This window comes from Suricata suricatta, chromosome 1 (genome assembly GCF_006229205.1).
Source record: "Suricata suricatta isolate VVHF042 chromosome 1, meerkat_22Aug2017_6uvM2_HiC, whole genome shotgun sequence".
NCBI classification, from domain to species: Eukaryota; Metazoa; Chordata; class Mammalia; order Carnivora; family Herpestidae; genus Suricata; species Suricata suricatta.
In genome coordinates this window covers 123,178,699-123,199,200 of record NC_043700.1, presented here as the reverse complement: position 1 = coordinate 123,199,200, position 20,502 = coordinate 123,178,699, and the positions used below count along the sequence as shown (strand labels likewise).

The 20,502-nt window shown below is 34.1% G+C and overlaps 1 protein-coding gene across 1 annotated transcript in view; it reads left to right on the top strand.

The window, feature by feature from the left end:
- The window catches only part of CCSER1 (coiled-coil serine rich protein 1), a 639,473-nt gene that overhangs the window by 145,209 nt on the left and 473,762 nt on the right, over window positions 1–20,502 (top strand). The gene's annotated exons all lie outside the window — the stretch shown is intronic.

The following is a 20,502-nucleotide window of genomic DNA, read 5'->3' as shown; positions in this document are numbered from 1 at the left end:
ACACCCAGTGCTCTTCCCCACAAGTGCCCTCCTCCATCACCACCACCTCTTTTCCTCCCCTCCCCCTTCAACCCTCAGTTCATTCTCAGCATTCAATAGTCTCTCAAGTTTTGCGTCCCTCTCTCTCCCCAACTCTCTTTCCCTCTTCCCCTCCCCATGGTCCTCCATTAGTTCTCTCTTGTTTTCCTGTTAGACCTATGAGTGCAAACATATGGTATCTGTCCTTCTCTGCCTGACTTATTTCACTTAGCATGACACCCTCAAGGTCCATTCACTTTCCTACAAATGGCCATATTTCATTCTTTCTCATTGCCATGTAGTACTCCATTGTGTACTTCTTGATCCACTCATCAAGTGATGGACATTTAGGCTTTTTCCATGTTTTGGCTATTGTTGACATTGCTGCTATGAACATTGGGGTACATGTGCTCCTGTGCATCAGTATTGCTGTATCCCTTGGGTAAATCCCCAGCAGTGCTATTGCTGGGTCATAAGGGAGTTCTATGGATAGTTTTTTGAGGAACCTCCACACTGTTTTCCAGAGAGGCTGCACCAGTTTACATCCCCACCAACAGTATAGGAGGGTGCCCGTCTTTCCACACCCTCACCAGCATCTATAGTCTCTTGATTTGTTCATTTTAGCCACTCTGACTGGCGTGAGGTGGTATCTCAGTGTGGTTTTGATTTGTATTTCCCTGATAATGAGTGATGTTGAGTTGGTTCTTTGAAAAAATAAACCAATAACTCTTTGGGGATCCTACTCTGCCTGTCCTTTTACAGTTGCCCATCCCCAGAGGATGAGGAGCTTTTGGGGTCAAGGCAGAATGCCCATCAACAGCTTTGGCACATTCTGGGTAACAAAGGTTCCACATTTCTGGTTCAAACTGAAAGAGCCTGCTGGTGAGGGTTAAGGTAGCATGTGTGTAGGGAGTAGGTTCTGAGCTTGCACTTGAGGGCTATGATGTCCTAGAGGCATGTTTGTGATGCTCATTCAGTGAAGGATAAAGCCAGGGTGGAAAGGTGGTGCGTGGACTGCAAGAGGTCCAGGAGGCCTCAGATCTTACAAATGTTGGGGTGAGCTTGCCTTTTGGAGTTCTCTTGTTCACTTCCTCACGAATGTGTCTCTTTTCAGTAGTGTTTTTGATTCCTGATATTTAGCAGCGTTTCTTTAAAATCATCTGTCTGTCTACCTATGTGCCTTCCTCCCTCGCTTTCTCCACTGTTCACGGATATGTGTGAAAAATGCTCAAAACTAAATTGCTCGTGTGTTTTCTCTCTGTGTATTTTGGATGATTTGGTTTCAAATGAAAATAGACCATCCAGTTTTGACAATTGTGTTGTGAAGAAGTCTTAAATTACCGAGGCAACACTGAGTGATAGCCAAACCATTTCAAGTTAGAAGCTCTAACAATTTGATTAGATTAGGCCAGATCTTAATCTTGAGCAAATCAGTAATACAAAACAGCAAATGATAGTGGGCTTTTGTTTCTATTATACTAAAAAATAATTGTGTGTGTTTATGTTTTAACATAGAGAAAGATGTTAGATTTCATCTTTTTTTGGTGCTTTGAAAATATATTATTATTGCAGTTGCTATTTTTTTAAGTGCAAGAACATGTTAAAAAAGATTTTGAGTTAATGCAGAATTAAAAATTATGGCTAATGACTTCTTATAAAACATTTCTTTTCACAAAATGCTTATTTTTTCTTCTTAGAGTTGTATTTGTACTAATAATTAGGCAGTATGTTTTGGGCTTGTCCAAAGTTGGGCCTTTTACATATTCTTTGTAGTTCATGTTTTTCATACTATATTTCAATAATTATCTTTGTAACACCATGAATTATTCTTCTTCCCAAATCCACTTTCAAGATTTAATATTTTAAATGTTGGAACACAGAAATGCAATTCTGTTCTTTGATTTGTTTGAGGCTTTTTAAAAACTTTTCAAAAAGTGTCCCTGCAGTGGTACAGCTCTTCCACTAGATGGCAGGGTTACATCATTGCCATGGTTGGGGAAAGGTCCTTAGGACACATACTTGGTTAAAATATTGTAAATGTTTATTGGAATTTCAGTTAACACTTGTTGAAATAAATACTGATGCTTGAACTTCCATATGAAACCTGTCAATAATTATTTTATGATTTTACTGTTTTATTCTGGATTTCACAAGGAGTATCTCGTCCTTTAATTTTACACTGTAATCCTGAATTATAAATGTGTAAAATATATTCTTTAACTCATAACAAAGAGAGCAAGTATTATGACTCTTTAGGTAATCTTAGCTATATATTAAACAAATGACTTATTTATTTAGGAAAGTACAGCTTTATGTGTGAGCAATGACACTCTTTCTGTATTCCTCTTCTAAAATCATTCAAGCAAATCTATGTACTTGAGAAAATATTCATGTTCAGTTATTCTTTCCTTTTAGAGCAATAATAGTAACATGTATTTTTAATATTTATTTGGATCAAAATACGTCTCTAAATGCTTCATGTGTTTTTTATCACATCCAGCCCTCACAGTACTGCCAAGTGATATTATTATTGTTATCATTATTATTATTATTAATTATATTTATTAATTTTGAGAGAGAGATGAGTGAACACCGGTGGGGGAGGGGAAGAGAGAGCTGGAGATACGGATTCTGAAGCAGGCTTCAGGCTCTGAGCTATTAGAGCCCGACACAGGGCTTGAACTCATGAACCATGAGATCATGACCTGACCCAAGGTCGGAAGTTTGCTTAACCGACTGAGCCACCCAGGCACCCCCAAGTGACACTTTTATTAATCACATTTGGTAAAGAGGAAAATGAAACTCTAAGAAAATAAGCAACTTACCCCAAAATACAGATATTAGGTGGCAGAGATAGGATTTAGATTTGGATTCTACATGTCTAACTTTAAACTTTAAATGCTTTGGGGAGGATATAATAGACTTAAAATTATTATTTGTTTATTGTTTGCATAATTTCTTTGTAATTAAGTCAACACAGTTAAGGCAGCCTATTTGTGCTCTAGGTCTAGGCTGTAACCCTCTGTAAGGGATACAAAAAAGAATTTAATTCTGATTCTGGACTTAAAATGTGGTAGTATTTCTTGATATACTGATGCTTGTGTCAGTGTCTTTACTGAAAGGTGACTCGTTTAGAAAGGAACATTATCACAAAAAAAGATACTAATATTTAGAAGGGACTGGAGTATTTTGTCCTGTTGATGGGGATTTAAGTTTACCGGTAGATTATGGCTTGCTTTATTTATTAAGATGCTGAGAGTTTCTGAATGAACAAAGTTATGCCTTAATACATTAGACCACAGTTCTTGTGCTTTTGTATATTTTGGGGATATTTCAATCTGAAAGGGAAAGAGAAGGATGTATTAACTCTTTAAACTGCAGTAGTTCAGAAGAAATTGGAGTTGGCTTAAATTTATTATAGGAAACCATAATATATCTGGAAAAATTTGATAAGCTTTCATGTTTGCTATATATTTTCAAACTGCTTTAAATAAAGACTTTCCTTCATTTTCCTCTATTGAGTTATTTTCTTTATACCTTCCTTACGATGGTCCAAATATTTTAAAAAGATTTTTAAATCTTTTCCTTTTTGGAAACTTCCCTCAAGAGTGTAGTATATAAAATTTTAGACATGTTTTATTTAGTAGAGAGAGAGAGACAGAGAATGAGTGAGGGAGGGGCAGAGTGAGAGAGGGACACAGAATGCGAAGCAGGCTCCAGACTCTGAATACAGGGCTTGAACTCAACAAGACGTGAGATCATGATCCTAGACGAAGTCAGACGCTCAACCAACTGAGCCACCCAGGTGCTCCTAGACTGTGGCATATAAATGAATAAATTTAAGGATTTGTCATGTTTCTCCAACAGATTTACACAGTGACATTTAACTCCATATGTATTTGCAAGATCACCCTGCTGTAAAAAAAAAAATATTAATGTGAGGATAGATTCATATGTGACAGACAATACAGAGGCTCTGGCATCATTACAGGAAGGAGAGTGCCTGAGTGTATAAATAAGGATAAACTATGATATATGATAGGAAGTGACCTCCAAATCATAGTGATATTTATAATATGGATTTATTTCTCACTCAGGCTACATGTTAGTTGTGGAAGGTTCTGGAAATTCCAGTTAATGTCTCATTCTCTGTCCAGGCTGTTTGAAGTAGCAACCATTGCAAATACTGCCTTGTACCACAGCAAAAAGAAATCTCTGGAGGTCCTCACCCCAGTAATAAATGCCCCGACCTGTGAGAGACTGATTTCATCTTCCATCACAATTTATTGACTAGATCTAATCACTTGACTGCAACTGGCCACCAAAGTCTCCAGAAAGTACAGTCTCTTCCTTGAGTCTTGAAGGTATTGACCCAGATATGTTTGATGGGCACTAAGGACTATCATATTCTTAAAAGATTTAGTGAACCTCAGTTCCTTTAATTAACTGATATTTCCTGCTTACCTCCTCCCTCCCTTTTAATGGACTCTGATTTACGCCTCACACTGTGCTGGTAACTTTGGTCGAAAAAGATTAAGATCTCTTTGAAAGTTAAAGATTCATTCATAATGGCAAGTTCTGTTTTGGGGGATGTGCTCCATTCCTGACTTAAAGTCCTTGAGCTATATGTATCTAAATTAATTGACTAAATTTCTGGGAGCCTTAATATATTTGGAAGCACTTATTTCTGTTACATTAAAAAGTTTGGAAAGTTGCATTATCTTTAGATTACTCAGCAAACGCATCTACAAAGTTGTCCGGACTGTTTGTGCTAAGGGATTCTGCCAGCGTTCGTTGATGGCTAGCTTTACTCTGATAGCATATTTTTTCTCATATGCAGTTTGGCATCCTTTTCATTTTTGTAGGAACTGGGAATGGCAAAGTAAAAACAAAACAAAAAATAAACTGTAGTACTTCTTTGGTAGAAAAACAGACCATATTTATGTTTGAGGAAAAAAATAGTTACTTGCAGATTATTAGCTTCTCATGTCATATTTTAATTCTTGGCATGTTGAAATCCAGAATTTAGATATCACTGACAATAGCTAAATTATCTCAGGTGAATTAATTCCCACATTAACTAGCCAAGCACTTTACTATGTATCCACATTTTTTCTGGAGCATACTGTTCTCCTGTTTATTACCTTAATTTTTATTTGTTCATTTATCTATCCATTCACTCACAGTTTCTTTGAGTAATAGTTCTATTTATTGAGAGCCTACTCTGAAGATAGAAATTTGAAAGAGACAGGCCTAGAAGATAAGAGTTCCCGATTAGGAAACATTGACATTATCTTGTCAATGTAACAGATTTAAGAATTTTGATTATAATTCACATTGTTAGGGAATGTTTGATTTGGATTGTGGCCGTTGATATCAAATGTTTAGGATACATGAACTCCTGTGTCCCTAATTTATATGGAGTTTAGCTTGCATGTTCAATTGACACTGTTAAATATATATATAACTTAAGTTTTTGGCTAATTTCTACCACTGACACCCAGCTACCAGTGCTGAGCAGGGATTCTGAGAAGCAGTTGGACAGTAAAGTATAAAATACATTAATATTCAAAGAATCCATTTGCAAACACCCCACATTTACCATCCACCAGGCAAATGAACTCCACTGGTATTTTGGTATACGTACTTTCACATTTCCATTCTATGGCATGAGGGTTGTTGGAGCTCAAAATTAAGAGCAAAGAAAAGCTGATAATTAAAAGATCTAATTTAATAAATTGTCTCCTAATCCTGAAATCGTAAGTGGGACTTTCAAGTATGTAAAATGTTGCTGGCTTTTAGAGAGTTAAAATAATGATCTCAGCTTTTGGTTTAACTAATTATCAATGGAATTAAAGTTAATATCATTGCATGCTACAAGGATATTTAATTAGAAAAATTAATTAATTTTTGATTAATGGCTCTAATCTATAATGCCTTTATTGATTTTTTAGTTACTAATAATATTTTCCCTATCAATGTCCTTCTAAGTTGTATCGCAAATATGGCACCACTACTTAGCTAATTGAATAGGTTTCATTTTACCTGTTAGACTTCATTTGTAAAAAAGGAAGAAGCTAGGACACCTGGGCGGCTCAGTTGGTTAAGTGTCCGACTTCGGCCAAGGTCATCTTCTCAGGGTTCATGAGTCTGAGCCCGCCTCAGGCTCCAGGCTGATAGCTCAGAGCCTTGAGCCTCCTTTGGATTCTGAGTCGTCTTTCTTTGTTCCTTTTCCGCTCATGCTCTATTTCTCTCTCTCTCTTAAAAATAAATGTTAAAAACAATTTTAAATGGAAGAAACTTTTTACATGATTAGCATTTCTTACAACATTTAGTATAATGCCTGGTACATAATAAATATATGTGAAATAAAGGTGTAATTACTGATTAGGTTGTGACATATGCTCATATAGAAATGAACTAAAGTCTTTAGTACAATTGTAGGTGGTTTGCTTATGCACATTTTTTGGCATTTTAATTTATTATGCAAATATACAGATGTTTTTATGATGCACTCTTTGTTATATCTATGGTTTTTGATATACCAATTATGACATTGTTCTAATAGAAGCATAATTCATTTTAGGATAGGCTTATGGAATGGTTCCAGTATCATATCAGTACAATAGTTACGAACTGGCTATACAGAGAAGATAAGTAATGGTCAATTATTGACAATATTTTTTGGAACACAAATTTAAAAATGTGGTATTTTAAAACTTCATGCATATTTTATCTAGTCTAATTCACTTCATTTCTTATAAACTTGCAGATTCAGAAATTCCTTTAAAAAAGCAGATTGGATAAAATATTCCAAAAAGCAGAATTGGATAAAATATTCTATTCATTTTTTTATGTCTAACTCTGGGGATGAGTCATTTTCATTTTAGAAGCTGTCACAACTTATATGTTTGGTGCATAAAATTATGAATAGCTTATCATAGAGTTAACTCACTTCATCTAAGACAACTTGAAGGCCAATTTGAGTAAATAAATAAAATTGAAGCATCATAATTATTAACATTTCTCTTCATACAGTTCACATGAGATGTACATAGCACTTAATATTTTCCTTTGCAGATTTTTCGTTAAATGTCAGTCTATTATGGCTGCTATAGCAAAATACCCCAAATTGGGTAGCTTGTAAATGACAAAGTTATTTCTCACAGTTCTGGAGGCTTGGAAGTCCAAGATAAAGAAGCCAGCATTGTTTCTGGTTTGTAACTACCACATTCTTGATGTGTTGTATATGGTGGAAGGAACTAGTGAGCTGTCTGGACTTTCTTATATGGACAAAAATTATTCTGGAGAACTCTACCCTTAGGACTTAAGCACCTCCCGAAGGCTCCATGTCCAAATACCATCATTTCAACATATGAGTTTTAGGGGGACAGAAACATTCAGAACAAAACAATAAAAGATCATATTTTAAAAGTAGCAGTATTAAATAATATATATTAAAAGTTTTAGTAAGAACAACACATATTTCTGTGATCAGAATAATTGAGGACAGTATAAATCAATTAAAGATTTTTTTGTTTACCCATACTACATCTAGGATAATCATAAAGCAGCTTATATGCCCTCTAAAAATAAGAAATTGGAAAATTGTTTACCTTTTCTTCTTCGGGTTATAATGCAAAAATGACTATTTTGTTTTTAATTGGATCAGTTTTCTGTGAGATGAAAACTATTTTATGCCTTATGGGCTGGCACAGTTTTATAGCATGAGTGAGAATATATATTGATTCAGAATCCGTGACAAATCTCTGACCATCTGAACAGCTCCACAATCTGTAACACAGAATTGACCTTGCATTAAATAACTACCTTTTCTGAGGAAATAGTCATTGGAATTCAAAGCTTTTGCACAATTCTAGTTAAAGAATAAAGAAAAATTTATTTTTCTTCAAGTTATTCTGTTATTTTAAAATTTAAATGTGACTATTAATTTTAGTAAGTGAAATAAAATAAATTTTGGCTTCCAAGGTCAGTAAATATATTATTATGTAGAAATATGCCTAATTTAGGCACTATGGTCAGTTTATATAACAAATAAATATTTTAACTTATTAATATTATGTTGAAATTTTAAATTAATTTAAAAATTGAGAGATTTTTACAGTTGTCTCACAAACCATATTTTCAATGTCAGGATACAATGGTGTGATTTTCAGATGAGTTGTGCATATATATTTCACACTTTTGCAATGTGATGTCTTTGTTTAAATTAATCACTTCTAAATTAGAGTAGCTGTCATTTAATCATTTTTATAATTTAATGCAGCAATCATTTCATTTCACTGCTACAATTTGCTCTAAAATGCCTTTTTCATTTATATCTTTTCTTGTTCTTAGCTTGTTATATCCAACCTGAAGCAATTTATATATTTTTTAGCTTTGTCTTTAAGGCTCTTTATTGTATACATTTGTAATTACCTTATAAAGTTATGATTTTAATATTCAGCAAGTTGTCTTTAGTACTACCCAGTGTTTAGTGTATGTTCCAGTTAGAAATACAAATATTTTTTTTGTCAAGATAGACTCACATGAATCGGAGCTTTAATCAGACATCAAGAGGCACAGGTGAAGCAGGTAGAGATTTGAATACTTTCCAGCTCCCCATGTCCTTCCTTTCTTTATCTGATGGGTCCTGGGTCAGGTTGTTGGATGAGATTTGAAGTGCTAGGTGCGTGCAATCACCTCATTTACACAGAAATGTCCATCTCAGTACAGAACATCCCCATTTTTTCCCATTGACTATAGTCACCATGTTGTACATTACATTCCCAGAACTTATTTATCTTATAACTGGAAGTTTTTACCATTTGACCATGTGAAACCTCTCGATTTCATACTCAGATGTGTAGAATACATGAACATTTTCCATGGGACCATTCTCTATAAATCTCTGTATTCTAGCTTTATTTTTCATAAGCAATCCTAGATAATTAGATATAGTCTGTGAAAAGCAGTCCATAGATAAGCTGTCCTATTAGTGAAAACCACTTAACTTGCCAGTTTGTTTGTAGGAGGTCTGTCATTAGTATGTTTACAAGGAAATTATATTGAGTCAGCTGCCTTCTTACATGACAGAAAGCATACTCTTGTTTCCTCCTATAAAAGGGAAAGTGGAATACTCTGAACTCAAGCACTGAGTATGAACTATACATGCTATTCTCAAACTCTCTATCCTGTTTTTGACACCCCCAGTACATTTGTATTTCTGCCCATCAGTCCTTCATTTCCTTTGATCTTAGACTTGTGTGGCTTCATTCTTTCAAAGAAGTCTTTTCTACTAATCTTCTTGAGTTCTACTCCTTACCTCCTGTAGAACAGCACTTCATCAGTATATTTTTTCTTTTTATCCCCCTCTGGTTTTCTCTCTAGTTCTTCATTACAGTCAGTTTACAGTATCATCAAGTTTCTATCCTTGAAGAAAAACAAACAAAAAATAATTTTTTCTATGACATGCTTAATCTAAAATTTCTCTATCCTGGCCCTCTTTTTCCCTACAAGTCAATAAGTTCTGAAAGAATAGCCTTTTCTTGCCCTATTAATTTTCCCAGCTGCCCATGAACTCTTCAGTTTCATATATTTTAGCTCCTGTAATAATACAAGATGTTTCTCAACATTACAACAATTGACATTTTGTCCTGGAGAGTTCCTTGTGGGAGGGTCTTGTGCAGTGTATGTTTAATAGCATTTCTGACTCCAACCCATTAAATGCCAGTAGAACCCACAAATTTTGACAACTCAAAATATCTCCAGGCATTGCCAAATATACCCTTGCAGGCAAAAAATGACTTTACCAATTTTCATGGTCTTTTTTTTTTTAAAGTCCTCATTGTTCTTCTCTTTAATTTCTTACACTTTTGAAGACTTGATATCTTCTCAAGGATATATCCTCTCTTTCTTTTTCTCCTTCTTTCCTCTTTATGGACTCCTTAGCAGGCTGCTTCTTCCTAACTACACTTTATACACAGCTATTACTTGCATTTGGTCCATGATGCTCTTGCCTTTATTTTTCATCTGTCTTACCTAAAAACTTAAGATATAGGTAAAGTCATTTGTGGATTCCTAAATGAAAGGCTGGGAATCTCTATTATATCAGAAATCTGACAACATCAGTAACATTGAAAAACAACATATTAGAGTTATGGTAATAGAATGAAGGCTTGTGAAAGATCTCTTTGCATAAGGAGAATAGCAGGAACTCTGAGGACTGAAACTTTGAAGTAGATATAGAGAAATAGGCAGTGAATTGGTATTTGCCCTAATAGCTCCTCTTCCTTTGTTCTCTGATATTTCTATTATTGTCCTGTTTTTATATACATATATTTCAGCCTCCTTTTAATATATTCCAGTAATTCTCAGTCTCCCTTCTGTTTCTCAAGTCACATTGGAGAAGCAGCAATTACATCACTTCAAATAGGACCTCCTCATTAGGGATAGTGTAATATACTGCAATAATACTACCTCCATGTCTATCACCTTTGTTTTCCAAATTTTTTTTAAAGTTCTTATTTTAATTTTCAGTAACATACAGTGTTATATTAATTTCAGGTGTAAATATGGTGATTCAAAAATTCCATACATTATCCGTTGCTCATCACAACAAATGCCCTCCTTGATCCCCATCACCTATTTAACCCATCCCCCCATCTGTCTCTCCTCTGTTAACTATCAATTTATTCTCTATAACTAAGGGTCTGTTTCCTGATTTCTCTCTCTTTCTCCTTTTCCCAATTTTCTTGTTCGGTTTGTTTTTTTAAATTCTGTAAATGAGTGAAATCGTATGTTATTTGTCTTTCTCTAACTGACTTCTATTGCTTAACATTATACTCTCTGGCTCCATCCATCTTGCTGTGAATGGCAACATTTTATTCTTTTTATCTAATTATCTATTTCATTCTTTTTAATCTACATCTTCTTTATTCATTAGTCAACGGACACTTGGGGCACTTCCATATCTTGGCTACTAAATAATGCTGCTATACATGTTGACGTGGATGTATCACTTTGAATTAGTGGTTTTTTATTTGCTTTTTGGGTAAATACCCAGTAGTGCAATTTCTGGATTATAGGGTGACTCTATTTTTAACTTTTGAGGAACTTCTGTAGTGTTTTCCCCAGTGGCTCTACCCATTTGCATTCCCAACTTTTTTATTTTGATGTAGTCCCGATAGTTTATTTTTGCTTTTGTTTCCATTGCCTTAAGAGACAATATGTAGGAAAATGTTGCTACAACCAATGTCAAAGATGTTACTGCCTGTGTTGTCTTCTAGGATTTTTATGATTGTAGGTCTCACTTTAGGTCTTTTATCCATTTTGAATTTATTTTTTTGTATGATGTAAGGAATTGTCCTAATTTCATTCTTTTGAATGTTGCTGTCTAGTTTTCCCATACAATTTGTTGAAGATACTATCCTTTACTCATTGGATGCTCATTCCTGCTTAGGAAATAAAATTAAGTAAGATACAATTCTCTAAAATAAAATTTAAAAAAATTAAAATAAAAATCCAAGTTCTTAATAAATTAATACTTTGTAAGAATAATCTTGTATTTACCTGGCTTCTGGTTTGCTTATTTTATGGAAATGCATGCATTATTCAAAATCAATTTATATTACTTAGAAAAAATAATAGAGAAGTGCATTTAAAATTTCCATATATTACTATAATTATGTTACACTTTAATTAGATAGGTTTACTAGACCTAGTTATTTCTTGCTTATGAAATTAAGAAAAATTTATCTACCTTTACAATGCTGTCTTGGCTATTTACAGAGAATTTTAATTTGCCTCCTTTGTTTTCTTAAATAAAAAGAAGTTTAACTATTGTGGGGGACTATGTGGACCCCTAAATTACTAATCACGTAATAATTTGATAATTTACTGCTTAAAAAGTATCTTCTGTTAAATTGTAAGATAATGTTATCCAAAATAATAATAGACATTGACATTAAAGACTAAAATATTATGTTGAAGAAAGTAGTGATTTACAGAGGACCTTATTTACTTTAAAACAAATTTTGAACTATAGTGTACTTAGTAATAGTACTAGTCTATCTTAATTTTAAGATTTCTAAAATTTTTAGTGAGAGAGACCTTTCTAAAACACTGTAGTTTTTGCTCTTGTCTTTCTTAGTGCTTTCTTCATTCTTTTGGAAGAATCCATCCACTACTAAGGTTTTTAGCTTGAATATTTAGACTATGATTTGAGGGAGGCGGCCAGCTGTCAGATAATTCATATCATGTACTAGGAACTAGGTGCCCTCAGTAGATTTATACAAAGAAATGCAGATACATTAGTACAATTAGTGATTTTCAGTGAAAAGAAGATCAGCCACCGAGCTACGGTTCATGAATCACAGTGATTCTCTTTCTTTCATTTTTTAATAATAATAATAACAATATATAGAAACTATCGCTGAGCCAAGTGGGTACCAGAATACATTGATCTTAAAGATTTAACTTGACCCAGCAGTCCTCTGGAAGTTGCTATAGCTGAGAAAAAAGAACTGAAGCAGAGATGCTGGGTTTACATTTAGAAAAAGAGAAAGGAACTGTTAATGCATGCTTTTTTCCAATAGCATTCATCTCTCTAGGAAGTCCTGCATAACAAAAGGGACTCGGGACACCATTAAGTTTTATGAAGTGGTAGTATGATTTCCTGAAGGGAACTTACTGTTCCACAGCTGGAAGCCTGTAAGGTCTGTTAACTAAAGAAGTTCAAAGATAAAACTCTGTTATTCAGTAGATAGTTTGTTTTCTGTGTTTTGACTCAGTGCAGTGGGGTTGAACATAAAAGTGCTAAAGTCTTCAGCTTTTCATGATTCTCTCCTAGTTACAAGTAGACATTTAGGTATTTTAAGGAAATCAGAACAATTGGCCCATACAAATGATTTTTACAGAACTTGATTTTTATTCTTATAAAACAACAACATAAAATAAAGTGATTTCCCAATTTGACACTGTTACTTTGCTAAAACTTCATGTATTTACAGAAGAATAAGAATTCTCTCAAAATATAGCAGCAAATTATTCTGGTTCAATAAGCAAGTCTATTTTAGTTAAGCAATAGACAAAATCTTTAAAAATATATTTAAAAAACAAAACAAGATTGCATAATAAAATCATAGTAGAATTACTTCGGGTACACCAGCCCAAATTGAAGAAAACTTCGGAAGATAATTACATTAAATGTACTTAAGACCCAACCATTGTGAATTTTCATTTGCTCTCTCTCAGTGCTAGCTCTGTGTCCAGGACAAGTGTCAAGTACTCTTTTTGAAGGGGACAAGGATGGCAAAGTGAGCAGGAAGAGGAGGTCTCTTTATTTATGGCAGCTGAATAATGTGATATTAAAAAAAAAGTATTGCTTAAAAATACTAGATTTTCTGTGAAGGTCATGGAATTCTTACCTTTCAAAAAAAAAATATGGGTTCCATACTTACAAAGACACCTACCTAGAATAGGTTAGGAAATAGCTAGTTCTGGAATCCTGACTATTACAGATGTTAAGTAGTACGTCAAACAGTGAGCAGTCCACTAACAACTCTGAAAAATAGAAGAGAGGGGATAATATTGGCTTTTAATTATTGGTGAGGTAGCACAAAGATTTAAATAAGATTAATCCAAATTATCCAGGGAAGAATATTATAGACTATTTTGAGTCAGAAACTGGGCTAGGCATTATGTGTGAAAAGAAAGGTAAAACTTTTTTTCTTACTTTAACTTTATATATATCTTTTCTTCAAGTCATCTTTCATAAACTACCATATTTGCAAAATAGAACTTGTAAGAAGTAGAACTCAGAGAAGAAGAATGAATTGTCTTCATCTCTGTATTTTTCTTCTGCCTTCCTACTTTTTTCCCCTTTCTTAGCTTTAACTCATTTGTCAAAATAACAATAAAACATTACCCAAATTAACACAGTTCAGGTAATATTAATACTGTCAGATTCAGGAGAGGAGGTAAATAAGATATTGTTTCTGCTCTTCCCTCATGTTAATCTTTTACTTAAAACAACAAAGAAAGATACTCAGATTTACTTTGGAACTAGATAACACCAGCATCACTTTGGTTGTAACATGTCAGTTTACATTTATTAAAATCATTTCCTATTTCTTTTATAGTAAATTTATATTTACAGGAAAGTTAGAAGAACTAATAAAAACTCCCAAATATACCTAAATATTTTTATGTTTATTTTTGAGAGAGAGAGAGAGACAGACAGCATGAGCAGGGGAGGGGCAGAGAGAGAGGGAGACACAGAATCTGAAGCAGGCTCCAGGCTCCGAGCCGTCAGCACAGAGCTCAGTACGAGGCTCGAACCTGTGAACTGCAAGATCATGACCTGAGACAAAGTCTGATGCTTAACCGACTGAGTCACCCTGGCACCCCCCATATATACTTTATATAGATTTATCAATTATTAATTTTTAGCACAAAATCTTTCTCTCCCTCCTTCTCCCACTGTGATACATACATACAAATATATATTTATTTATCTTCTTTAAGCATGTGAAACTTCGTTGTACACATTATGACCCTTTACTCCTAAATACTTTAGCATGTGTTATCTAAGAACAAGGACATTCTCTTACATTACACTGTTAAGTATCAAAATCAGGAAATTTAATCTTGATACAATATATTAATATTTAACATAAATATATATTTAACTTTTTCTAATGTTTCAATTTTTTAAAATCCAGACTCTAATCTAGAATCATGTGATATGTTTAGTTATCAAGTCTGCCTTAATCTCTCTTAATCTGAAAGAGTTCCTCACTATTCTTTATCTCACCTGGCACTAACACTCATGATATTTATTTTGTAGAATATTTTTCAAGTCATGTTTTTCTGGTATTTCACTTAAGCAATTTTAGAATGAAAACTACATGGGTGATATTGTTTTTTTAGTGGATCACAGCAGGAGGTTCATAATGTCAGTTTGTTTCATTACTAGTGATATTACCTTTGATAACTTGGTAAAGGTGAGGTTTGTTAGGCTTTATCACTATAAAGTCATTATTATTCTCTAGTTCACAAGTAATTTTTTGGAGAGATACTCTGAAGCTATGTCAATACCTGTTTCTCATCAACTTTTATCCAGATATTTGCACAGTAGTTTTTTATGACTGAATCATCCCTTCTGTATTTATTAGTTGGCATTCTTCTATAGGAAAGTCTTTTCCCTTCTCCTATATTTAGATAAGTATGCATGTATGTATATATGTATATGTATATGTATGACATATCCAAACTGGATCATGGGTTCCTATTTTATTCGGTGGATTATGATTCATTATCATCATTGTTTTGAAGCTTAAATTATTGCAGATTTGGTCTGTGAGAACCCTTTAGGTGGCTCATGAATTTCTTTAAAGAATCAACTAATATTTAGTCTTTTGTTTTTAATTTTAAAGAGAAAAAATGTGGGAGGATCAGAGAGAAAGGGAGAGAGAACATCTTTTTAAACAAATTTTAAATGTGTACTTATTTTTGAAAGAGAGAGAGAGAAGGGGAAGAGAGAGAGAGGAGACACAGGATCCAAAGCAGACTCCAGGCTGTCAGCACAGAGTCCAATTACAGTGTGGGGCTTAAACCCACAAACTGTGAGATCATGACCTGAGCTGAAGTCAGTCATTTAACTGACGGAGCCACTCAGGCACCTGGTGAGAGAAAATCTTAATCAGCACAGAGCCAGATGTGAGACTTGCTATCACAACCCTGAAATCATGACCTGACCCAAAAGCAAGAGTTGGACGCTCTGGGTGTCTAGTGGCTTAGTTGGTTAAGTGTCTGATTCTTGATTTCAGCTCAGGTCATAATTACACAGTCATGGGCTGTGTCCTGCATCAGGCTCTGTGCTGAACCTGGATCCTACTTGGGATTCTCTCTCTCCCTCTCTCTGCCCCACATGCACTTTTTTTTGCATGGTGTGCTCTCTGTCTCTCAAAAAAAAAAAAAAAAAAAAAAGAAGAAGAAAGAAAAAGAAAAAAAAGTAAAGTTGGAGTCTCAATCAAACTGAGCCACCCAGGTACCCCTAATTTTCATTTATTAGTTGATGTTTGTGTACTTGATTTTGTTAAGCCCTGAGGATTAAGCAAAAAGATTTAACAGTGTCTAGGTCACGAGGGGTCCTGGGAATAGCAAAGGCAGATAGATTAAATAAATTAGGAAGTAATTTATGGTAGAGTAGTGGTACAGATGAGACAGATGAATTCAAGTGTATTCACAAAAGGTTTCATAGGGTAGGTAGTGTCTTGATAGCTGTTGTAAAACTGTAATTTTTAAAAGTTAAAAATGTGACTTTTATACATATGTCAGATTTATTCAAATTAATTAATGGGGAAACTAGTGAAAATTAAAGTTGTTCAAACAGTATTTGAGAAATAGGTTATTTATAGGAAGTTTAATAAAGAAATATTAGAATAAGATTGCATGATTATAAAACTGATTAATGTCTTACAGGGAAATAAACTCCTATTTGAGATTATCTTTTCCACAAAAACACTTATATATTGGGCATAAATCTGCATATTAACAAGTAACTCCAGGGAGTCTGTGCCCTTGATTAACAGCAAGTAACAAAATCAAAAGCAGAACAGTCCCCTCGAGAATCCTTCAATATGACATTGACAAGGCATGCAATCACCTTCTTGGCCTTATTCCTAATATTTGGATAATGTTTTCTTAACATTGTTCTCTTAGATCTCAACTATTTTCCAAAGAGTACTGTAACATTAATATTGTATACTATTATAAACATATATCACTGTATCATATTTATTATATAACTATTAAGATTTTTATTTATCTCAGAAAAAAGACTGATCCTGTGTTTTTTATTAGAGGCTCATTATTTAGATTTGTTCAATATTAGATGTTAACTGTGCCTCACTGAGCGTAGAGTACTGAGTGAGTACTATCGAGAAATATCATTAAGAAATGTAGGACTAGCTCTTTTAAAAACGTTATTACTTACTTTTTTGACCCTGAGACTAGGAAACCAAGTCTACCCCTCCACTAGATTTAACTTGTAATAACTATAAATTTGATGAGTTTCTTTCTTCTGAAGTCTCCAAAGTTTGTTAAAATCCTTCCAGAAAGTAACTATATTTAAGAATATAGTTCTTTCCATGAGACTCTGAAATGGTATTTTTTGAGAATCCAGTTTCTCTCTTACCCATATCCAGATCTCAAAGATTTGCTCTCCTTTTCAGTGGGCACACAATTTGAGCTCCCAACTTAGACCACAATGACAAACACTAATACAGCTCCCTATTCTTTTTCTTTTAATTTTAGTGTTTGTTTATTTTTGAGAGAGACAGACAGAGAGACAGCACAAGGGAGGGAGGGGCAGAAAGAGAGGGGGACACAGAACATAAAACAGGCTCTAGGCTCTGAGCTGTCAGCCCAGAGCCTGATGCGGGGCTTGAACCTACCAACCATGAGATCATGACTGGAGCCGAAGTCAGATGCTTAACTGACTGAGCCAACCAGGCTCCCTATTCTATAACTCCCTATTCTAACAGACAGAATAAATCAGATTCTCTGTTGTCTTTTACCCAGTAGAGATTAGATCTCCATCATCAACCCAATGAAGCTGGTTAAATGATCAGATCATTAAATTAGATAACCCACAAGTAAAGATTTATTGATCATGTAAAATCACACTCACAAATACACAAGTACCTCCTTGACCATGTGGTTTAAACTGGCTTGGGTCCACTGCTTACTAGTCCCTGACTTGGCTGTGAAAGGAACACAGCAGGAGCAATGCCTAATGCAGGATGCTTTTTCAACTATGCAGTTGAATCTGGCTTAGGTATTTGAAACCAGACAGACTCAACAGTCTTGAGGCTTGATTGTGAAAAGGAACACAGCCCTAACCAGGAAGAATAACAGAATACACAGAATAACAGAATTTGTTTGAAGCAAAAACAAACAAAATGAACCAAGACAACCAACCAATGAAACAAACAACAAAACCCAAGTGTGTATAAAACCAGAGGAAAGAGAAAAACAGAAACTCAGCAAAGGGAAAATGCTCTTGCCACTTGGGAGTCACTTTGGTATCTAAGAAGGGACATGCTTAGCAAACAGACTGTGAAGTGACTTCTCTGGCACTGCTCTTTAATTGATTCTGGCTTTGAGTCTACTTGAATATCTCAGTGGGTCATTCAGAACTGTACAGGTATAATTTTCAAAAGTTTAAAACATGACTTTATACAGATATAGATTGGGGAAGAATCAGAGATTTACTAAACTAGCTAATAGGTGAAATGGCACAATGGTCAATCAGTTTAACGACTGGGTGTTTATAGAAATGTAATAATGTTAGAATAATACTGCAAAATTGAATACAAAACCAGGTAATGTTCTACAAGGCAATAATCCATTATGAGACAAAAGCATTTGTATCTTTATTGGATGCAAATCTACAAATTGCCATGTAACTTTACTTAGTTGGAACCCTTAACTAATAGTAATAGTAAATGGCAAAATCAAATAATGATATAATGGCCTACGGAATTCAGGAATTCTTAGGAGAGCATTTTAAACAATGCTTCAGTGTATAGTCATCTCTTTGGCCTTCTTTCTAAGTTTAGATAATGGTACTTAACACAACCATTAAGTGAGCTCAAGAGAACAGCAATTTAGAACTAGAGCAATTCATGAGTAATTGCATTAATGCATAAAGAATTTCTATAAGGCAAGAGTGTTGGAATAAAAGTGAGATCTTATAATAGATAAGGGAAGAGACACCTAGGCAAGTCTAGTTCAGAAAGTCATGCATGCATGCAGTATGAATTTTGTAGGGCATTTTAAGCAGGATAGTGACATGAAAATGTATGCATTTTTGTATTATTATTCACCTAAGTTTAAATTGATTAGTTGAATTTAGTAAGTGGCTCTACGTTATAATGATAAATACCTTATATGAAAAAATGGCAGTTTTTTAAATTATTATGTAAATGTAAAATAGAATATTGCTTTTTTGATGATACTTGAGGTAAACATTTTATATTCCAACTTGGTTGAGAGAATTTGCTGCTTATTTAAACCCTTCTCAGCCCTTCATCAACGCTTCATTTCATTGATTCAATTATAGTTTAATTTTGCTTGTTTCTTAAAATTGTGAAATTTTATAATTAAAGTACTTCCCAATAGTGAGTAATTACTGAATAATTACTAACTTACCAATTAAACCTTTTAAGGAGAGTAATGATAAAGATATTCCTAAGAGAAAGAAAAACACAGAGTTATGCCAATTTTGGCTATTTTTTTTTACTTGGCAATTTGTTTACCTTTCTCACATTATGAAGTATATAATTACACAGAGTTATAAAGTACCATAATAGCTACTGAAGTCACACAGCCTATGAACAACCCATTTCCTAAGCAAGCCAATCTCTTCATAATCACTATCCAAACTATCAGCCTGCCAAAGGTCCATATAGCTTTGCACACAGAATAGTGTGAAAGGTCACACAAGATACTGGGAAGAGTTTATAGAAACAGACAATCTTATTTGTAGGGAGTGGTGAATGTAGGGATTGATACTCTTATTGAATCCAAACTAGCCGTGTTTTGTTCTTTGTGTGTGTGTGTGCGTGTGGTGCATGCATCCATTCTAGAATTTGCTACTTTCTTTAAAGTGCTCTCGCTATCTCTTGTGTTCTCTCTCTTTCTCTCTTTAAATAAATGTGGTGGACATGAAGGAACAAGGGACCAGAGATGCAACCTATTTGAGCTGATTGCATGATTCTTCTCTAATCAAAATGATGTGCCATGATTAAAAAAGAAACATAGGATTCTTAACTGATAGAAAAGAAGGTGCCACAGTCTTTCTAAATCATTTTCTAAACCCGTCCAGAAAGTGAACTGGAAGACACCAGACTGGTTAATTAGTGATGGGTGGATTAGAAATGAGAAATAAGGGGCACGTGGTGGCTCAGTTGGTTAAGTGTCCGACTTCGGCTCAAGTCATGATCTCACAGTTCATGAGTTTGAGCCCCTGATCCGGCTCTGTGCTGATGGCCCAGAGCCTGGAGCCTGCTTCAAATTCTGCGTCTCCTTCTCCATCTGCCCCTCCCCCATTCATGCTCTGTCTCTCTCAAAAATAAATAAACATTAATTTTTTAAAAGAAATGAGAAATACAAACAACCATGTGTGAAAATAAGGAAGAAGGAGGGATTATATATAAGCTTGCAGGTCATTATTATTTTCAGTATTTATTAGGGGATGTTCAGATTTTTTTTGATGCCTAAGAACATAATTTTTATGACTATTTTACTTATAATTTTAAGACTTAAACTTTTTTTAAAACATTTTCCATCTATCTTTTTTTTAACCAGATCAAAGCAAGTATTTATTCCATAAAGTAGTTTGTATTCAAGATAGAGAAATTGAAAAATTTATTATATATCATGGTTTATATGATCACTTTTCATGTGGGACATATT